The sequence below is a fragment of the Pristiophorus japonicus genome, chromosome 15 (assembly GCF_044704955.1).
Source record: "Pristiophorus japonicus isolate sPriJap1 chromosome 15, sPriJap1.hap1, whole genome shotgun sequence".
In the NCBI taxonomy this organism is placed as follows: domain Eukaryota; kingdom Metazoa; phylum Chordata; class Chondrichthyes; family Pristiophoridae; genus Pristiophorus; species Pristiophorus japonicus.
The window spans coordinates 37,376,188-37,397,416 of NC_091991.1; the positions used below are offsets into that span (position 1 = coordinate 37,376,188).

At 45.2% G+C, this 21,229-nt stretch overlaps 2 long non-coding RNA genes across 2 annotated transcripts in view; one reads left to right on the plus strand and one right to left on the minus strand.

Moving 5' to 3' along the window:
- Positions 1-2,036: 2,036 nt before the first annotated feature.
- Positions 2,037-21,229, plus strand: part of LOC139280701 (uncharacterized) — a 65,945-nt gene continuing 46,752 nt past the window's right edge. Inside the window, exon 1 of the long non-coding RNA XR_011596747.1 lies at positions 2,037-2,092. This is a non-coding gene — a long non-coding RNA (uncharacterized lncRNA). The remainder of the gene's footprint in view (positions 2,093-21,229) is intronic.
- Positions 10,179-21,229, minus strand: part of LOC139280702 (uncharacterized) — a 44,709-nt gene continuing 33,658 nt past the window's right edge. Inside the window, exon 3 of the long non-coding RNA XR_011596748.1 lies at positions 10,179-10,255. This is a non-coding gene — a long non-coding RNA (uncharacterized lncRNA). The remainder of the gene's footprint in view (positions 10,256-21,229) is intronic.

Sequence of the window (21,229 nt, forward strand, 5' to 3'; positions counted from 1 at the left end):
TTGTTGCTGTCAAGTAATCAGCTGGGGCAATGGGCACAGAACTCCCACCTCAGGTTGACAGACATGGTTCCCGAGCTGTGTGAATCCTGTGGCCAAGCAGGGAAGTTTAAAAAGTAAGTGAAGAAAGGCTCTTAAGTGCCTGTAAACTGACTGATAATTATTTCAATTAGGTCGGTCGTGCTGCAGATAGGGTTGTCTCCGCGATGACAGATGCACCCGACAGAAAGGCGCGTTGGGTCAGGATGACAGCGGGAAAATAACAACTTTCCCACCCGACTCGCCACCGACCGCACCCGCTACTCAGCCCAGAAAAGTCCGGCCTATATTTCAGATTTCTACTTTAATCCAGTAATAACTAGGATTCAGAATGCAAATGCTATCAATTAGCATATGAATCAATGCATTTTGATGATATGAAAGATCTTTAGTGCCTATAGCATAACTTGTAGAGTAGAAAGCATGTCATAACTTTAATTGCATTGCATCAATTGTCACATGTAAAACTAACTCATTCCTAAAGACTACTGTAACAAACGGTTGCTATGTAACAGTAGTGTTTGATAATAAGATATTCCAACATGTTGTGAATATACTACAAAGCATTATGGGATACTTCCCAGTGCAAGACACGCAAAGTGAATGACAGTTAGCCATACTGACACCTTTTTGAAGTGGACTTGTGTACATTATAAATGATTGATGTGAAAATGATTGTTTTTTGTTCCAGACAAGGCATATTGGACACAAGTTCCTCAGATTGCAATGCCAGGTTCCTCCATCCATTTTCCTCCTATGTAAAGAGGCTAATATGTGAATTATATTCTTTTCAATGTCTATTCTTTGGAGATCTAGGCTGCTTCCTTGGTCTCACTGACCTTACTGGGAATCCCATCCTTTAATGAATGCTGGGTCCTGACTGAGCCTGTGAAGCTCGAACTCCTGATGTAGGGAGTCCGACCATTGAATCCTCCCCCAGCCACCATGTGTCTTATAAAGAGTGAATGGCAAGTCCATCCCTTACAAGGCATCTAGGAAACTTTACAAAAGGGCAAAAACCAAGTGCAACTGGATTAATGCCATTTTCTGAGGGTTCTGCTAGTTTTCTGCTGTAGGTATAGCACGAGGATGCTGGAACTTCTGAGGGATTTCAGGGCCACTGTGTTTCTCAAAGCTTTTACTACATCAGTTGGGTTGGCAACAGGATGTAGAATTGGCCATCTGGTTTGATTGTTTTAAAAGCAGCAAAAACCTAACTGTATCCAAGTTTTTCATTACAGCAGCCACTCATCAGGCGCAACTTTCAATCTCTTAATTTTACGCTGGAACAATCCCTCTTCAACTCTAATCTATCTGAGCCATTCTGTGAACTAGATTTTATGGATTGGACAACATTAGATTTAATTTGCACCACTCGTGATATTTAAATTTTGCTCAATAGCTTTCAAAAATTGTAAACCTGACCCATATGTAATTGAATATCTTTGCGAATATAATGATATCAATATGGAAGTAAAATGTAAATTTAGCAAATCTGTGTGGGCTTTTGAGCTTATTTTCATTTTCCAAAAGGTGCATTAGCTTTATTACAACGTTAACCATGATTAGCTGACCTTATAGCAAATGTGTAAAAGATTTTTACCTCTTGGCTGGTAAGTAATTACTATAGATTTAGTCTTTAATGAATGCTACTGATTGTAAACAGCAATATCATTACATGATTCAAAAGGGATTTATAACTAACAATAATCTCTGAAAAAAATATAAAGAAATTAGAATCTTGTTTTATTTTAATATAGTGGTAGATATGTTGGCCGGAATTTTCTCTAAAAAATGGGTAGGTTTGGAGTGTATGGGCAGTAAAAGTGGGATTCCTGACCTTATCCCACCTCCAACCCGCCCACTTCTAGTTTTGCCGGAGGTGGGGTGGGGCCAGCGGACGACCACCCCACTTCAGGGGATGTGACCTCAATCCAAATATTGTAATGAGGCTGGAAGCCTCTTATCCCTCTCCATTTTGTGTTTAACTGCCGGGTTTCACATAATCCATGAAACGCGGCAGTTAAACAGAGGTGGGGGCTGTTGCATCCAGGAGGTAAGTGGCTTTATACAGGGTCCTGACCATACCTACCCCTGCGATCGGAGTACCCCCCCACGAGGCCCCCGATTACCCCTCCCTCCCTCGGCAGCCCGTCTCCCAGTACTCCCTCTCCGAACGACGATGATGAGGCTGGCCATAATTCTCCGGTGGTCGGCCCCAATCCTCTCTCCCCCCTCCACCGATCCCCGGCCAATTCCCCCCATTCCCCACCCCACCACTCAGCGATTTTTGGCCGACCTCCCTCATGCGATCCCTGGCCGTGGCCCCTTCCCTCCGATCCTCGGCCGAAGTCCCTCCCCGCCACCCACCCCCCCCATCCCCAGCCGACGCTTCCCCCGATCCCCGGCCCTGTCGATCCTCACCCCAGCCACTCCCGATCCTCAACCCCAGCCATTCCTCTTTATAATGGAGAAAAAATATAAAATTGAGGCTATGAGGGGTGGAGGCAGTGTGCCCATAGCGCTGCCTATGTCAGAGCAGTGAATGACTGACCGCAACTTCAGAATTTAGCGCATTTATCTGCACATGTGCTAAATCCTGAGGTTACGATCAGTTTCAGAGAAGTAATGACGGCAAACGCTGACAGTTATATTATTCTGTAATGGATTTGTGGCCCATTAAGGATAGGATCTAATAATAAGTAAGCATAGGCCCAGTTAGAGATTAATTGTTGTTTAGTCAGGAACTTATTAGATTGGAATGTGTCTGTTGGTTTTCGGTTGAAGTTCAGAAGTACCCAGCACTTTAAGATTGTTTTGCATCCGTAACAACTTCGGCAGGGTGGGAACTCCATCCCATGCCTAAGTGCCCGATGGCTGATTTCCTGGCTTCTGGCTCACTAAAATAATTTCAGTGGGCTCCCATCATGACTGCCACCCTATTTCAGGGAGCCTACTTTGAGGAAGGGATGGAAATTGCTTCATCTAGTTTCGATTACCATTGGTTTTAATGGGGGCAGAACGATGCGAATTACCTTCCAAATGTTTTTGGTGAGGTTTACGGCGGAACAGAGCCAAAGTCTCAGGAAAATATGGAGTGGCATAATTAATAGCGCAAGTCATTTACTCCATAATTTCCTCATTCCTTTGCACCGTTCAGTAGTTCCTGTGATGTAAGTGTACCATTACAATGGCACAAGTCCCGAGGAAAATCTGGGCTATTGAAAATTTCATTTAGTCTAATTCAGTCAACAGTTATTTTTCCAAAATTTACTCCCTATGTTTCCAATGGAAAAACTATTTTTCTTTAGCTTGACGGGAAAAACTTTTGAGGACTATCTATATATTGTTTTACATTAATAAATGTTCTTGGATTGAAAATAATATGGATCCGATAGAAAATATTTTGTTTTATAAGCTGTGTTCCTTTTTGTCTGGTTCTACAAGAGGGCAGAGCCAAAGAGGATTATGTCTTTATGTGTATTTAGACAATTGAAGGGAGGAGGCTTTTGAAGAATCATTTGTGGCTTTACTTTTGACTAATGTGAGCTTGAATTGCTGGGGTTAATTTTGGTTCCAAAAGAATGTTTTAATTACAAGAAATTTCTTCAATTGGCCTGGAGTCAACTATGGTGTAGGCACCTTTAGTAATGACTCCACGAGGCAGGGTATGATACTTAAACTGTGTAGATCTCTAGTCCTTTATTTGCAGCTCCTGAGTGACCACAACAAACTCTGAGTTCCCTTTTATACTGGGTTACCTGTCGTGTGCAGGCAACCCTTAGGTCTCCAGCAGCAGCACCCTCTGGTGTACAGGCAAGGTGTGTACAGTGTAAGGGTATATTCAGTGTTGCATAACAGTGTTACAGACATCACACAGTAAACAGGCATGCATACACAACAATACTCCACCCTGAGCATTTTTCATATCCTTATTGTCATGACCAGGGGAGGTGATCAGTGGTGGGCTATGGGAGGTTGTGGTGAGGACTGTGTGGTTGCCAGGTGTGACCCCTGTGCTTGAGGCTGGCCTCGTACGTTTCCCCTCCCTCACAAACAAACCAAGTGGGTGCTACTGTTGTGGGATCCCTCGGGGAGATAGCCATGGCAGCAGTGGGTGGTGTGTATACACTGTGATGTGGGTAGTTGTGGGGTGGTGGGCAGGGCCACAAGACTGGGTGGACTCCTTGTCCACCAATTGGGATGAGAATCAGGTTATCCCAGGGTTTGCCAGGGAAGCTGGAGGGTATTGGCCTCATGCTCCTGGTATTGGCCCTGGTGGCCAGGGGCTGTAGGGCTGGTCTGGTGCAGGTTGCCATTGGTGGTGGCTGGGCTGCCCATTGACCACTGTCCCTGCAGTGGGTCTGCTCCCACTGCCTGTGTATGTGTCCTGTAAGTGTACATTCAGTGTTGCATAACAGTGTTACAGACATCACACAGTAAACAGGCATACATACACAACATCAACAAAATAGATTTTTTTTCAATAAAGCTCCACTTCAAGACTGTAGCAAGATATCAATGGACTGGTCAGGTAAAATGAAAAATTGAATTTAATGCAGAGAAGTGTGAGTTAATGCATTTAGGGAGGGCAAACAAGACCAGGGACTACACAATAAATGGTAGGATATTGAGAAGTGTAGAGCAACAGAGGGACCTTGGAATGCATGTTCACAGAACCCTGAAGTTAGCAGGACAGATACCGGGACCTGGGGGTACTTGTGCATGAAACATAAAAGGATAGTATGCAGGTACAGCAAGTGATCAGGAAGGCCAATGGAATCTTGGTCTTTATTGCAAAGGGGATGGAATATAAAAGCAAGGAAGTCTTGCTAAAGTTGTACAGGGTATTGATAAGGCCACACCTGGAATACTGCAAGCAATTTTGGTTTCCATATTTACGAAAGGATATATTTGCTTTGGAGGCAGTTCAGAGAAGGTTCACAAGGTTGATTCCAGAGATGAGGGGTTTGACTTATGAGGAAAAGTTGAGTAGGTTGGGCCTCTACTCATTGGAATTCAGAAAAATGAGAGGTGATCTTATCGAAACGTATAAGATTATGAGGGAGCTTGACAAGTTGGATGCAGAGAGGATGTTTCCACTGATGGGAGAGACTAGAACTAGAGGGCATAATCTTAGACCAAGGGGCCGCCCACTTAAAACAGAGACGAGGAGAAATTTCTTCTCTCAGAGGGTTGTAAATCTGTGGAATTTGCTGCCTCAGAGAGCTGTGGAAGCTGGAACATTGAATAAATTTAAGACAGAAATAGGCAGTTTCTTAAATGATGAGGGAATAAGGGGTTATGGAGAGCAGGCAGGGAAGTGGACCTGAGTCCATGATTGAATCAGCCATGATCGTATTAAATGGCCTACTCCTGCTCCTATTTCTTATGTTTTTATGTTTTTATAAGGTGGTTAAGAAAGCATATGGGATACCTTCCTTTATTAGCAGAAGCATAGAATATAAGAGCAGGTAGTTTATGCTAGAACTGTATAAACCACTAGTTAGGCCACAGCTGTAGTACTGCATACAGTTCTGGTCACCACATTAGAGAAAAGACGTGATTGCACTGGAGAGGGTATAAAGGAGATTCACGAGGATGTTGCCTGGACTGGAGAATTTTAGCTATGAGGGCAGATTGGATAGGCTGGGTTTGTTTTCTTTGGAACAGAGGAGGCTGAGGGGAGATTTAATTGAGCTGTATAAAATTATGAGAGGCCTAGATAGAGTCGATAGGAACTTCCTATTTCCCGTAGCAGAGAGGTCAACAACTCGAGGCATAGATTTAAAGTAATTGGTCGAAGCATTTGAGAGGCGTTGAGAAGAAACATTTTCACCCAGAGGGTGGTGGAGGTCTGGAACTCATTGCCTGAAAGGGTGGTAGAGGCAGAAATACTGAACACATTTAAAAAGTACTTGAATATGCAATTGAAGTGCCTCAACTTACAGGGCTACGGACCAAGAGTTAGAATGTGGGATTAGGATGGATAGCTCTTTTTCAACCTATACAGACACAGTGGGCCGAATTGTCTCTGTGCTGTAAACTTCTATGATTCTAAGATTGAACTTAATGCTAAACCCATTCAAATTGCTTTCTGTGATCTCTCAGATTAAACAGTGATAAGAACAGTGTGGTTTGATAGTAAAAGAACCAAATTTATTTAGTTGAGCGACAACAACCACAAAAAGTCTGAGCCCAAGGATGAAGAGTATGATCTGTGAGGAAAGATTAGAGAAGCTCCAAATTGACAGTCCAAAGGAAAAAATTATCAAAGGACCTCATTAAGTTATATAAAATCAAGATAAACTTAGAACATTACTTCAAAATAAGTCAGGCGAGCAGGACCAGAGCATAAGCAGATATAAAGCAGATATATGAAAATTGTTTCTTTGCTCAAAGGGTGATACAAGTTTTGAATTATCTGCCAGGCAAGGTGAGGGGGGCACGGGGTGGGGGGGTGGAATTGTGTAGAGCCCCATTTGGGGCCGGTAACAGTCGCGAGGCGGGAGTTCCTGCGCCAGGTGTAGAAGTTCCGCCCTGCTCGCGATATTGGGGTTACTGCCCCCGAGAAGAAGTGGAGAGCAAAATAAGGCGCTCCACTTCCTTTGTGATGCGCGAGCGGGGCGGAGCACTGCCACGTAGAAAGGGCCCTCCCTTTCATTAAAGGGGAGGGCCAAGCTACAGACTCTGAGACCAGGACCACAGGGAGCGGGGTGCCATGCCATTAGCCTGGCACTCATGCGGAGTGCCGGGCTGGCAGATCGTGGCACGAATCCCGAGTTGAAGGATGCAACGGGTCGCGACTGGTAAGTCGGCCAATTTTGTTTTTCCGGACGCCACCTCCGCTTTAACTAGCGCCCCATGAGCTGTATTCTGTAACCAATTAGTATATAAGGGATTGACTGCAAATTGGTGACATAATTAATTTGACATTTCTGTAGTCGATGTAAGATGCAGAGGTTATGGGGGGAATTTTAACGCCCACAAACGGGAGGGTTGGGAATGGGTGGCAAGTAAAAATTGAATACATTTGAAACACCACTGTAACCTGGCTCCAATGCTCCCACTTCCGGGTTTAACAGAAGCACGTTTGGCTGTGTGCGAGTAAGTAACACGGCATATAACATCATTATTACATGGTAATGAAGGGATTTTTAATTGAGTTAAACAGTCTTTTGAATTTAACGCCTCCAGCATTGGTTTCCCGGGGCTCGGGAAACTCGCCAGTGAAAAGCATTAGGGGTCTTTAAACTTCAGATTGTCCGATCTGTATAAAAGCTGAGTGCTTATAGCTGCTTTGTCTGTTCCTTCTGCCAAACGTTTAGCAGAGAGTTTTTTTATCAGCATGAGGTTTTTGAAAAGATTGGAGGCTTTCAAACAGCCACCAGCAGGATGGGAGAAATCGAGGAAGTCAATCAACCATCTATGGCAGTGACGATGTGCTGTGGTGGGATCAGTAGGTGCACAGGAGGGGGTGCACAGGGGAGAGGGGCACAGGGGAGAGGGGCACAGGGGAGAGGGGCACAGGGGGGAGGGGCACGGGAGAGGGGCACAGGGGGGAGGGGCATCGGAGAGGGGCACAGGGGAGAGGGGCACAGGGGGGAGGGGCACAGGGGGGAGGGGCACGGGAGAGGGGCACGGGAGGAGGGGCACTGGGGAGAGGGGCATGTGGGAGAGGGGCACAGGGGGAGAGGAATGGGGGGAGGGGCACGGGGGGAGGGGCACAGGGGAGAGGGGCACAGGGGGGAGGGGCACAGGAGAGGGGCACAGGGGGGAGGGGCATCGGAGAGGGGCACAGGGGAGAGGGGCACAGGGGGAGAGGAATGGGGGGAGGGGCACGGGGGGAGGGGCACGGGGGGCACAGGGGAGAGGGGCACGGGGAAGGGCACGGGGGGAGGGGCACTGGGGAGAGGGGCATGTGGGAGAGGTGCACAGGGGAGAGGGGCACGGGGGGAAGGGCACTGGGAAGAGGCACGGGGAGAGGTGCACAGGGGAGAGGGGCATGGGGTGAGGGGCACAGGGGGGAGTGGTACAGGAGGAGGGCACAGGGGAGAGGGACACAGGGGAGGGGGCACAGGGTAGAGGGGCACAGGAAGGGGGCACAGGGGAGATGTGTACAGGAGGGAGGGGCACAGGGGGAGGGGCACAGGGGGGGAGGGGCACAGGAGGGGGGCATAGGAGAGAAGTGCACAGGAGGATGGTGCACAGGGGAGAAGGGCACAGGGGGAGGGGCACAGGGGGGAGGGGCACAGGAGGGGGGTGCACACGGGAGAGGTGCACAGGAGGGAGGAGCAGAGGGGGGAGGGGCACAGGGGGAGGGGCACGGGAGAGAGGAGACTAACAGAGGGGCTGAGGTCACAGGAAGCACTACTCACGTGACGGTGTCCACCAACAGAGGCTCAGCTTCCTAGACCTATCTGAAGAGCAGTGATTGCACAGGCTCAGAATGACGCGGCAGATGGTTGTTTACAGCTGTGGCCTCCTTCAAGAAGATCTGCTCCCTGTTGGACCTGTGTGGCCTCGTGCTGCCTGTTGCTGTCAAAGACACCACCGCCTTCAATTTCTATGACTCTGGCTCCTGCAAGTGCGCCACTGGAGACATCTCGAGGATCTCAGTTGGCTGCCCTAAATGTATACGGCGGGTCACTGATGGGTTATTTGCCAGGGAGTCAACATATGTGAACTTCCCCTTTGACTATAATAGCCATAATGAGTGGGCACTCTCAGTCGCCTCTGACTGGTTTCCCACAGGTACAGGGTACCATCGATTGCATGCACGTGGCAATCTTAGGACCACCGGAGCAACCAGGAGTTTTTTTTTTATCAACCACAAGGGATTTTATTCTATCAATGTACAGCTGATGTGCAACCACAAGAAGAGGTTCATGCATGTGTACGCCAGATTGCCCGGGAGCTGCCATGATGCATTCATACTACGACATTCCAACATTCCAGACCTTATCGTTCTAGGGATTAATATTGGCCAGGACACCAGGGATAACTCCCCTGCTCTTCTTTGAAATAGTTCTGTGGGATTTTTTACATCCACCTGAGAGAGCAAATGGGGCCTCGGTTTAACATCTCATCCAAATCTGACAGTGCAGCACTCCCTCAGTAATGCACTGGAATGTCAGCTTAGATGTTAGTGCTCAGGTCTCTGGAGTGGGACTTGAACTCACAACCTTCTAACTCAGAGGTGAGAATGCTACCACAGCTAAAGTAGTTAATTATGTCGACTGGAACAAATAACAAATGAAGTCACCACCACCACCAATCCCCGCCACTCCCACCTCTACCCCTCCTTTTGCACAAAATAGTCATTCAACCACGCATAAAACCATTGCACATCTGCCCAATGTGTCCTGTCATGTACTGTATTCACATTCATCATGAAACAAAGGAAAAGGCTAGTTGGTACTCGGGACGCAATAATGGTCAAGATGTAGAAGTGGTGCTAATCATTCCATTTTATGTGGCATTATAAAGAAAAGGAAACTTATCAACATAACATTTTGTCAAACACCCACGTGTGTACCCTTGATGAATTACAATTGCTTTACCTGCCTGGTTTCAGCAGAGGTAGAGGCAGGCTGCTCAGAATCCTGCCCTGACGGCTGAGATGCTTTTGGCCTATGACCCCTGAGGGTTTCCCCTGAACCTGTGCATTGGGGTGAGTGGCAGTAGTGGATGCTTACATGGAGAGGTGGGGCAGTGCATAGAAATAGAAGGATGGGTGGTTCTGAAACTTAAGTGGGTGTGAGGAGTAATGTGATGCAATAGGCTTGAAAAGGCAGAGGTGGGGGGTGGCGGGGAGGTGGGTTTGCACCACAGGATGTAAGTGAATCAGCAAATGTACTCACTTTTCCTGACCTGGTTAGGTCATTAAACCACTTCCTGCACTGCATCCAAGACCAGGGCACAATGTTTGTGCTGCTCACCTCCTCAGTCACCTCCAACCATGCCTTCTTGGTGACAGCAGCAGGTTTCTTCCTCCCATTGCTGCTGAAAAGTATGTCCCTCCTGCTCTTGACTGCTGCCAGCAGTAATTCAAAGAAAGTGTCACTGAATCTGGGCGCTGCCCTTTTTGTTTGTGAATCTATCCTAAGCACCTCATGGCTCCTCTAAATTCCATTTCTGCATCGGCCCTTTAAAATGGACTCGGATCGCGTCATGTAATACTGCATCACACCTGCTGCTCAGCTTGGAGACACAAAATCTGGAAGTAAAAAACGTAATGATTCAATCAAGTCAAATTGGAGATTCCGACCCACTAGCTTTACCTCTTCGTGCAGGCAATCCCCTCCCACACACCCCCACACCCCCGCTCGAAATCTGCCTTTGTATCAATATTGGGGCCAATTCATTTACAAACTATTGAAGTGTGGAAATACATTTTGAATAGTTTATAACTGATCTCTAAACTCTGAGATTGATATCTTAAGATCACTGCTGTATGTTGTTCTTTTAAAATAACAAACTATGGAGTTTGTGGGCGAGTATTATGTTCTTGGTCCCTTTAATTAAGTTGATGATCATTGTCATGGTGCATCTGGCTGGCCAGGGTTTTTCATAACTCGTCTCCATCATTAGTCCTTCAGCATGGGATCACTGCAAGTTTGTTAAGCAATAATTCTCAGTTGATTTACAGGAAATAACACTGCCAGTATATTTTATTAGATAATTCATGTAAAAACAGCTCTTTGATCTATTCTAATAAAGACTATAACAAACGTAAAAAGAAATTTAATATTCCTCAATTTATCAAGTGAAGTGTTTTTTTTAAACTTTACTTCAGAAGTGAATGTTAATCATTCTGAAAATCCCCATAGAAAGGATGAAGAATTAAATTTGTGAGGGCTGTCTAATCACCATAATAGAAGATACTGCAGCACTGAGTCATAATGCGGGATGCAGTTTTAGCTTCATGACTCAGTGTGAAGACAGTTCTCTTAGAATAAAAAATTGGTCTATAAAGAATTAAAATGCGCTGTTACCACTTCAATTTTGGATCGTGGCTGAACTCCAAATCTACAATATATTTTATATATTTTATCCACACATAAAATCTCATTCTGTTGTCGGAGAAATGCCCGAAAATATGCCTTATAAGTGTCCTCAAAGTGGAGTCAGTAGTCAGACTGAATGCTGGGAAAGGAAAGGGCCAATGTTAATTAAACCATGAAGGCTTACACAAACAAAACAATCCTTATCAGGGATAGAAGTCAAGGCATCAAAAGCACAGGCCTGAAAGCAGCACAAATAGCCTGATCTGAACCCGTGTGTGACTTCTTTGTTAACAAGGTCCTAAAAATTTAGCGAGTAAACAAGTGACCTGTCTTGGTGCCTCATTGATTTGGAGGTCATCAGGGATAACAAGATGCCTTGGAAGGTGGTAGACACTAGAAGAGCTGAACTCTTTTCTCAGCAGTTCTCAGTCTCAATTTTAATTCTTTGTTTAGATCTAGGTTTCTTTTTCAGTAACTCTTGTAGTGGTTTTTGTAATAGAAGTTGTTGCCATTCTTTGTGCACTGTATTTAAAAGAGTGTTGCTGTCAAATCAGAAAGTGCATCTCTGACAGAGGGAAAGATTAGCGAAATGAAGATTGTATGGTTAAATCAATCAAATACCATCAGACACAAGAGTGCCATTTAAACATACAAATTCATCAGCAATCAAGGTTGGTGAGATTAAAGCCAGCTAGTCCATATACAGTTGGCAACATGCAAGATGAAGTTACCCAGGGTCAGAGTATTCAGGACAAGTGGATAGCTCCTGTACAGATGGATGTTCATCACTTTGATGTCTCAGAAGGCTTCCCAAGAGGAATGTGGGACAACCAGTTCATCCAGAGCAGCTCATGAAGACCAAGTTGTTTAAATTCTGGAAATAATTTATAACCTCAAGCACACGGGTCGAGAAATCTAGAAATCACACAGACCCATTTTTCAGGCACCATCATCATCCTCATCGGCAGTCCTTCGAAATCGAGGACTTGCTTCCACTCTAAAAGTGAGTTCTCAGGTGACTGTACTGTCCAATACGGGAATTACAGTTTCTGTAACAGGTGGGACAGACAGTGGTTGAAGGAAAGGGTGGGTGGGGAGTCTGGTTTCCCACACGCTCCTTCCGCTGTCTGTATTTGATTTCTGCATGCTCTCGGCGGCGAGGCTCAAGGTGCTCAGCACCCTCCCGGATGATCTTCCTCCACTTAGGGCGGTCTTGGGCCAGGGATTCCCAGGTGCTGGTGGGGATGTCGCACTTTATCAAAGAGGCTTTGAGGGTGTCCTTGAAATGTTTCCTCTGCCCGTCTGGGGCTCGCTTGCCATGTAGGAGTTCCTGGAATATTGTGTTCAGTTTTGGTCACCTAATCTGAGGAAGGACGTTCTTGCTATTGAGGGAGTGCAACGAAGGTTCACCAGACTGATTCCCGGGATGGCAGGACTGACATATGAGGAGAGACTGGATCAACTGGGTCTGTATTCATTGGAGTTTAAAAGGATGAGAGGGGATCTCATAGAAACATATAAAATTCTGACGGGACTGGACAGGTTAGATGCAGGAAGAATGTTCCCGATGTTGGGGAAGTCCAGAACCAGGGGACATAGTCTAAGGATAAGGGGTAAGCTATTTAGGACTGAGATAAGGAGAAACTTCTTCACTCAGAGAGTTGTTAACCTGTGGAATTCCCTACCACAGAGAGTTGTTGAAGCCAGTTCATTGGACATATTCAAGAGGGAGTTAGATATGGCCCTTACAGCTAAAGGGATCAAGGGGTATGGAGAGAAAGCAGGAAAGGGGTACTGAGGTGAATGATCAGCCATGATTTTATTGAATGGTGGTGCAGGCTCAAAGGGCTGAATGGCCTACTCCTGCACCTATTTTCTATGTTTCTATGTTTCTATGTAGGCACCAATGCTGATGCGGCATGCACAGGCTCATTCCATGCTAGGTGTTTGTTGCATGCCATATTGGCTCGGATGCCCACCTGAAACAGGCGTAATTTGCAGATTCTGATTAGCGGTTTGCAACATAATGCTAATACAATTTGAACTGGTTGATGTAAGTTGGTGTGAAAATTTAGGCATGAGGCAAAGACTAGGCAGTAAACCCCAGATGGTTTCTTGACAAGGCATTAAGCTGAAGGGTTAAAGATTTGTTTGGTGCCTTTTATGAATAATCTTGTCAGGGTATCACTCCCACTCTTCTTACACTGTGACTCAATGATGGATTGTTTCTGGCTACAGTGCTTTCATATTAGGAACCAAATCTGGCACCAAGCTTATGGTCTACAGAGCAGCCCTAAGTGGAGGAAGAGCATTATGAGGGGGCACCCACGCACTGGATGAGAGTATCTTGCTGGATGTCAACCCAGAATTTAGAGCTGGAGGTCCAGTGTCCACTTGCCAGGGCTGTCTGGAGCAGGGCTTGAATCCAGCACTGACTGACTCAAGTGGGAATGCTAACCAAGACTTGCTCTGTTATTTTATTCATAGATTGAATATTCAATTCTTCATCCAGTAGAGAGTTCAATGGTTCTAATGTTGTAAGTATGCTTGATAGCTTAGGCCAATTTCATTTTCTGCTTGCACTATTCTAAATAGAATTGGGCAGAAGTAGCTTTCAAATTGGTTCTTTATTCTACTTCAAAAAGATTTGATGGAAAAGAATATGATAGATAAAATATTAATCAAATGCAAGTTTTTCACTACTTCTACTGATCTCTCAGAAAGCAACACATGGGAACAGATTGTTTCTATTTCCCAGGAATAAGCCTCCCATCCTATTTCAAATTAATGAAGTGATGTTGCACGAAAGCAGCACAACAAAAAAATGCTTTCAGCTCACTTCCCATTTGAATCCCACACTTGAAGAGACAAGCTTCTAGTAGATCACTGATGCATGCAGTTGGATTTACATTTCCTAAGAGTTAAATTCAAATTCCATATATCTCATCCGAGAATGATTCAAGTGCAAATGAGAGTCAATGTTGATATCTCTAGGTATTCTACACTCCAGCAATATGGCTGTAACTGCTCTCTGAGCTGAAATGTAACACCCTGCCCTCCCTCCCCAAGCGAAGGCAGCACAAAAACCATCTCCTGACTTCTAGCTTTCCTCTTGGAGGTTTTTTTTCTCACTCTTTATTTTCCTTCTTTTCAAATCCTCTTCTGCATCTTATTTTCCCTCTCATTTGTTAATTGAAGGCTTCTGATGCTCCATTACCAAACAAAGAAAACTGATTGTTCTGATGCAATGTCATAAGTGTTGATGGTGTTACTGTTAAAGATCAATCAAAATACACATTGTAAATAAATATACTTCCATTTATTGGCAAATATTTGAGAAATTATCAGTCAAATAATACAATAAAAATACTGTCCGATCACCATTAAAACGATGATCCAAAAATCTGTATGGTGTAGTGTGAACAACAGAAAGTGTTTTGGGGCAGGAATAGTTTATTATTATTCTGAAGGGATTAGAATTGTAGCCATTCTTATAGAACCTCCATTTACTATTGGTAGAACCGTACATAGTGGGCACCAGTAAACACTCAGGGTTCCATAAGAGCGCTGGTGACTCGTCTGAGAACAGTGGCCTTATGAAATCACTAATAGTATATCTCTGGTATAACATAGAAGCTGTAGTTTACTTACTGAAATCTATTTGGCTCACAGGTTTTAAAAAATCAATTTGTAGCTAAATGCAATCAAAGTCCTTGGACTTAAGGAACGAATATGGGTGAAATTCACCCTGTCGATAATTTTAGTGGATTTGCACCCACGCCAACTTTTTTCACAGTAATGATCAGCATGAGAAATGTATACGCTTATTTTCTCTACTTCAGATAACAGTTTCATTAATATAATTAATGGTGCATGTACCTTGCAATATGGATAAAGTCCTGCAAAGGATTGATATGGTTATACACAATTAAAGTTTTAGATTTCTGCTGTCACATCGGCAGCACTGTTATCCAGGAGGTTGATGAAATTCATAATAGAGAAGGAAAGTACTTCACCTCTGTTCTAACGCTGTGTGTTAAATACATTCCCCGAAGGAAGTAAATAGCAGGAACACTGAACAGAAAGCGTACGTGAAATGGAATTCTGCCAAATTTAGCACTAAACAAATGCGTTCGAACAAATTATGCAAAAATTGCGACCAATAGAACATCTGCAACTTTTATAAAAGAAGCCAAAGCGATGCCTGCAGCAGGCTCACAATGTTCTAGGTCTATAATAGCCAAAAAATAAAAATTTATTTAACCTTAAGGCCAGTTCTGAATGATTGCTCATTGTGGATAATCCCCTTTATTACCATAAAAGAGGCTACGCAGCTCATTACATTGCTCCATTCTTGAGTTGGGAGAGGCCCTATGTTTAAAGGCAGTGTAGCTAATCTCCCAACTTAATTCTCTTAAAATTAAGAAATGGATTCAGTTATAACAACTTTTTGCATGGAATGTTGAACCTTAAATTAAAATTGATAACATGACAAAAAATGAGATGATGTATGAGCTAAAATTTAACAATTATGCTCTGATAATTGGTGGAGTAGTTATACCCACCAGAATTCCCCTTCACTTCATCAAGATCACCATTATCACAATTAAACTAGGAGAAAAACTACAGCAGCAAAAACAGCAGCATATACATATAAGCTGTGGCAAAGTGATACTACTTTGGCTTCTCTAAACAGGAAGATTGTGGGTTCAAGCCCCACTCCACAGAGAAACCTAGTGTACTGCTGAAGGAGTGCGGTGCTGTCATTTGGATGAGATGTTAAATGGAGGCCCTGTCTGTCAGTTCAATTGACTGCTAAAAAATCCATGGCACTAGTTGAAGAAGAGGAAGGTGTCCTGGCCAACATTTATCTCTCAACCAACATCTCTAAAACCACTAATCAGGTCTTTTAACACTGTTTATGGGACCTTGCTGTGGACAAATTGGTTGCCATGTTTGCCTACATTTTAACAGTGACTACACTTCAAAAGTACTTAATTGGCTGTGAAGTACGTTGAGACACCATGGGGACATGAAAGCCATAATATAAATGTAAGTTCAGTGTTTAACAATATACATTTAAACAGTGCCTTTAACATGGCAAAACATTCCAAAACACTCCACAGCTGGGTTATGGCTGAATTGGAACAGAGGGTAACTTGAGTGGTCAAAAGTGCATTTAAACAGGTCGCTTATAATATGGCTTTTGAATATCAGGAAAACTGTAACAAGGATTCAGAGAGAAAATTCCAGACTTTGGGGACAAGATTGTTGAAAGTTCTCCCCCATATAGGATAGCAGAGCGATGAGGGAATACACTGTAAGTCACAGAGATGCAAGCAGCGATGTAAGGCTGGAGGACATTGCATAGGTATCTAAGAGTGAGGTTGCGGGGGTGTTAAAGGTCACGGGGGTGTTCAAGGTGGCGGGGGGTGGGTAAGGCCGCGGGGGGCGGTGGGAAAGGCTGCTGGGGGGGGGGGGGAAAGGCCCCAGGGGGGAGGTGTGGGAAAGGCTGCTGGGGGGGGGGGGAAAGGCCGTGGGGGGGCAGTGGGAAAGGCCGCGGGGTGGGAGAAGGCCGCGGGGGTGTGGGAAAGGTCGCAGGGGTGGTAGGTGTCATGTATGTACGCTTGGGTTTACTAGCCACCAGATGGCGCCACTGTCGGAGGTCATTGGGCTGTGCGCACGAGTGCGCGGCCCAGGTATAAAAGGCCAGCCATCTTGAAATGTAATCACTTTGGGCCCTAATAAAGTAGAGCCAAGTTTGTACCTGTTCGGAGTTTACAATATTCAGTCTATTGAGTTATTGAATACACAACATTTGGTGACAAGGTAACAAGAACTTCCGCATGCAAAAATGAGCACAATTGGAATTTTGGAGCGATTTGTGGAGGGAGAAGATTGGGCAGACTTTGTAGCCCGCTGGAACCAGTACTTCGTGGCCAACAAAATGGAGAAAGAGGCAGAAACAGTTCAACGCCGGGCAGTCCTCCTCACGGTTTGCGGTCCAAAAATCTATGGACTCAAAGAATCTCCTCCAATGGACAAGGACTATGAAACATTGTGTGCTCTGGTACGTGACCATCTCAAACCAGATGAAGGCATCATCATCTCAAGATATCGATTCTATACGCACGTTCGTTCTGAGGGCCAGGAAGTATCGGAATTCATTGCCGACCTAAGACATCTAGCTGGACCATGTAAGTTCGAAACTGCATTGGCAGACATGCTGCGGGACTTCTTTGTAATCGGCATCAATCACAAGGTGACCCTGCGTAAGCTACTGGTGGCAGATTTGAGCAACGCCATCATGATTGCCCAATCATGCATGACGACAGACAAAAGCTTAAAGCAGACATCATTGAAAAATCGGAACTCAGTAAGTACTGTAAACAAGATCATATCGTTGTTTGGCAGAGCTGCATGTGGTAGAGCCTACCCGACTGTGTACGCGAAACCTGTAGCTGCTCAAAGTCTGCCAACAGGAATGAATCCGATATCATCATGTTGGCGTTGTGGGGGACATCATCGGCCTCATCAGTGTCAATTTAAATAGTATATTTGTAAAGGCTTTTTGAGAGCGGGGCATCTCCAGCACGTGTCCGCAACTGAGCAAGCGTGCTGCGACACACCACTTGGAGGATGATGACCAGTTTAGAGCAGATCTGGATATGCAATCCAAGATACCAGAGGAGGAAGTGTATGGACTGTATTCGTTCCTAACAAAGAGCCAACCAATAATGATTAATGTAAAACTTAATGGTATGCCGATATCGATGAAATTGGACATGGGCACGAGTCAACCAATAATGAGCCAGAGGACATTCGACAGGATGTGGGATACGAAGGCTGTGAGGCCTAAGCTGAGTCCAGTCAATGCCAAGCTGCGTATGTACACTAAAGAACTCATAACAGTGATTGACAGTGCAGTAATCAAGGTGTCGTATGATGGTGCGGTGCACGATTTACTGTTATGGATTGTTCCAGGCAATGGGCCAATGCTGTTCAGAAGGAACTGGTTAGAAAAAATCAAATGGAACTGGAAGGAGATCAAAGCGTTGTCGTCGGAGGAGGAGGATACTCCATGTGCTGAGCAAGCTCCCCTCGCTGTTTGAACCAGGTACGGCAATTTCACGGGAGCCAAGGTGCAGATCCACGTGGACTCGGATGCAAGACCTGTCCATCATAAAGCTCGGGCAGTTCCGTACATGATGAGGGAGAAGGTCGAAATCGAACTGAACAGACATCAGCGTGAAGAGATCATATCACCGGTCAAATTTAATGAATGGGCCAGCCCCATTGTTCCCATGTTGAAAAGTGATGGCACCGTCAGGATTTGTGGAGACTACAAGGTTACGATCAACCGAGTTTTGAAACAGGATCAATACCCATTACCGAAGTCTGATGACCTATTTGCAACGCTAGCCGGGGGGGGGGGGGGTGCGAGTCGTTCACAAAACTGGATCTGACGTTGGCCGACATGACACAGGAGCTGGTCGACACGTTGAAGAAACTTACGTGCATCAACACTCATAAAAGTCTGTTTATCTACAACAGGTGTCCTTTCGAAATTCGCTCGGCTGCAGCCATATTTCAGAGGAACATGGAGAGTCTACTGAAGTCCGTCCCCAGAACCGTCGTGTTCCAAGATGACATACTGGTGACAGGTCGTGACTCTGCCGAACAACTGAACAACCTGGAAGAGGTTCTACATCGTCTGGACAAAGTGGGACTCACACTAAAACGCTCGAAGTGCGTCTTCATGGCACCGGAAGTCGAATTCCTGGGGAGGAAAATTGCTGCTGACAGTATCAGGCCTACGGACTCGAAAACCAAGGCCATCAAAAATGCACCCAAACCTCAGAATGTGATGGAGCTGCATTTGTTCATTGGTCTACTCAACTACTTCGGTAATTTCTTACCTAGATTGAGCACCTTATTAGAGCCACTGCACAAGCTGCGAAGAAAAGGTGACAACTGGGTTTGGGGTGCGTCCCAAGATAGAGCTTTTGAGAAAGCTACTAACAAGCTTCTGGTACATTATGATCCATGTAAGCATCTAATATTGGCCTGTGATACTTCGTCATATGGGGTTGGTAGCGTGCTCCAGCAAGCTAATGAGTCCGACAAGTTACAACCTGAAGGATATCCTTATTAGACGGGAAATTGTGTTGGGGAAATTGATGGGATTGAAGGCCGATAAATCCCCGGGACCTGATTGTCTGCATCCCAGAGTACTTAAGGAAGTTGCCCTAGAAATAGTGGACGCATTGGTGATCATTTTCCAACAGTCTATCAACTCGGTATCAGTTCCTATGGACTGGAGGGTAGCTAATGTAACACCATTTTTTAAAAAGGGAGGGAGAGAGAAAATGGGTAATTATAGACCGGTTAGCCTGACATCAGTAGTGGGGAAAACGTTGGAATCAATTATTAAGGATGAAATAGCAGCGCATTTGGAAAGCAGTGACAGGATCGGTCCAAGTCAGCATGGATTTATGAAGGGGAAATCATGCTTGACAAATCTTCTGGAATTTTTTGAGGATGTAACTAGCAGAGCGGACAAGGGAGAACCAGTGGATGTGGTGTATTTGGACTTTCAAAAGGCCTTTGACAAGGTCCCACACAAGAGATTGGTGTGCAAAATCAAAGCACATTGTATTGGGGGTAATGTACTGGCATGGATAGAGAATTGGTTGGCAGACAGGAAGCAAAGAGTCGGGATAAACGGGTCCTTTTCGGAATGGGAGGCAGTGACTAGTGGGGTGCCGCAGGGCTCAGTGCTGGGACCCCAGCTCTTTACAATATATATCAATGATTTGGATGAAGGAATTGAATGTAATATCTCCAAGTTTGCAGATGACACTAAACTGGGTGGCAGTGTGAGCTGTGAGGAGGATGCTAAGAGGCTGCAGGGTGATTTGGACAGGTTAGGTGAGTGGGAAAATGCATGGCAGATGCAGTATAATGTGGATAAATGTGAGGCAATAACACGAAGGCAGAATATTATCTGAATGGTGGCAGATTAGGAAAAGGGGAGATGCAATGAAACCTGAGTGTCATGGTTCATCAGTCATTGAAAGTTGACATGCAGGTACAGCAGGCGGTGAAGAAGGCAAATGGCATGTTGTCCTTCATAGCTAGGGGATTTGAGTATAGGAGCAGGGAGGTCTTACTGCAATTGTACAGGGCCTTGGTGAGGCCTCACCTGGAATATTGTGTTCAGTTTTGGTCTAATCTGAGGAAGGATGTTCTTGCTATTGAGGGAGTGCAGCGAAGGTTCACCAGACGGATTCCAGGGATGGCTGGACTGATGTATGAGGAGAGACTGGATCAGCTGGGCCTTTATACACTGGAGTTTAGAAGGATGAGAGGGGATTTCATAAAACGTATAAGATTCTGACGGGACGGGACAGGTTAGATGCGGGAAGAATGTTCCCGATGTTGGAGAAGTCCAGAACCAGGGGACACAATCTTAGGATAAGGGGTAGGCCATTTAGGACCGAGATGAGGAGAAACTCCTTCACTCAGAGAGTTGTTAACCTGTGGAATTCCCTGCCGCAGAGAGTTGTTGATGCTAGTTCATTGGATATATTCAAGAGGGAATTAGATATGGCCCTTACGGCTAAAGGGATCGAGGGGTATGGAGAGAAAGCAGGAAAGGGGACTGAAGTGAATGATCAGCCATGATCTTATTGAATGGTGGTGCAGGCTCGAAGGGCCGAATGGCCTACTCCTGCACCTATTTTCTATGTTTCTGTTTCAGTGCTTCAAAAAGTTTGTCAAAGGCGGAAAGAATCTACAGCATGGTAGAGAAAGAAGCACTAACCTGTGTGTATGGGGTTAAAAAGATGCATCGTTACCCGTTTTGTCTTTGGTTTGAACTGGAAACAGATCACAAGCCACTCATTTCATTGATTTCGGAAAAAAAAGGTATCAGTACCAATGCATCGTCCCGCATCCAGAGGTAGGCGCTGACATTATCTGCCTATGATTATGTCGTTTGCCACAGACCTGGCACTGAGAATTGTGCCGATGTATTGAGCCGTCTGCCGTTGCCCACATCGGAGATGGAAACGCCACAACCGGCAGACCTACTTTTCGTCATGGATACTTTTGAAAGTGAAGGAACCCCTGTCACGGCCCAACAAGTTAAGACCTGGATCAGCCAGGACCCGATATTATTG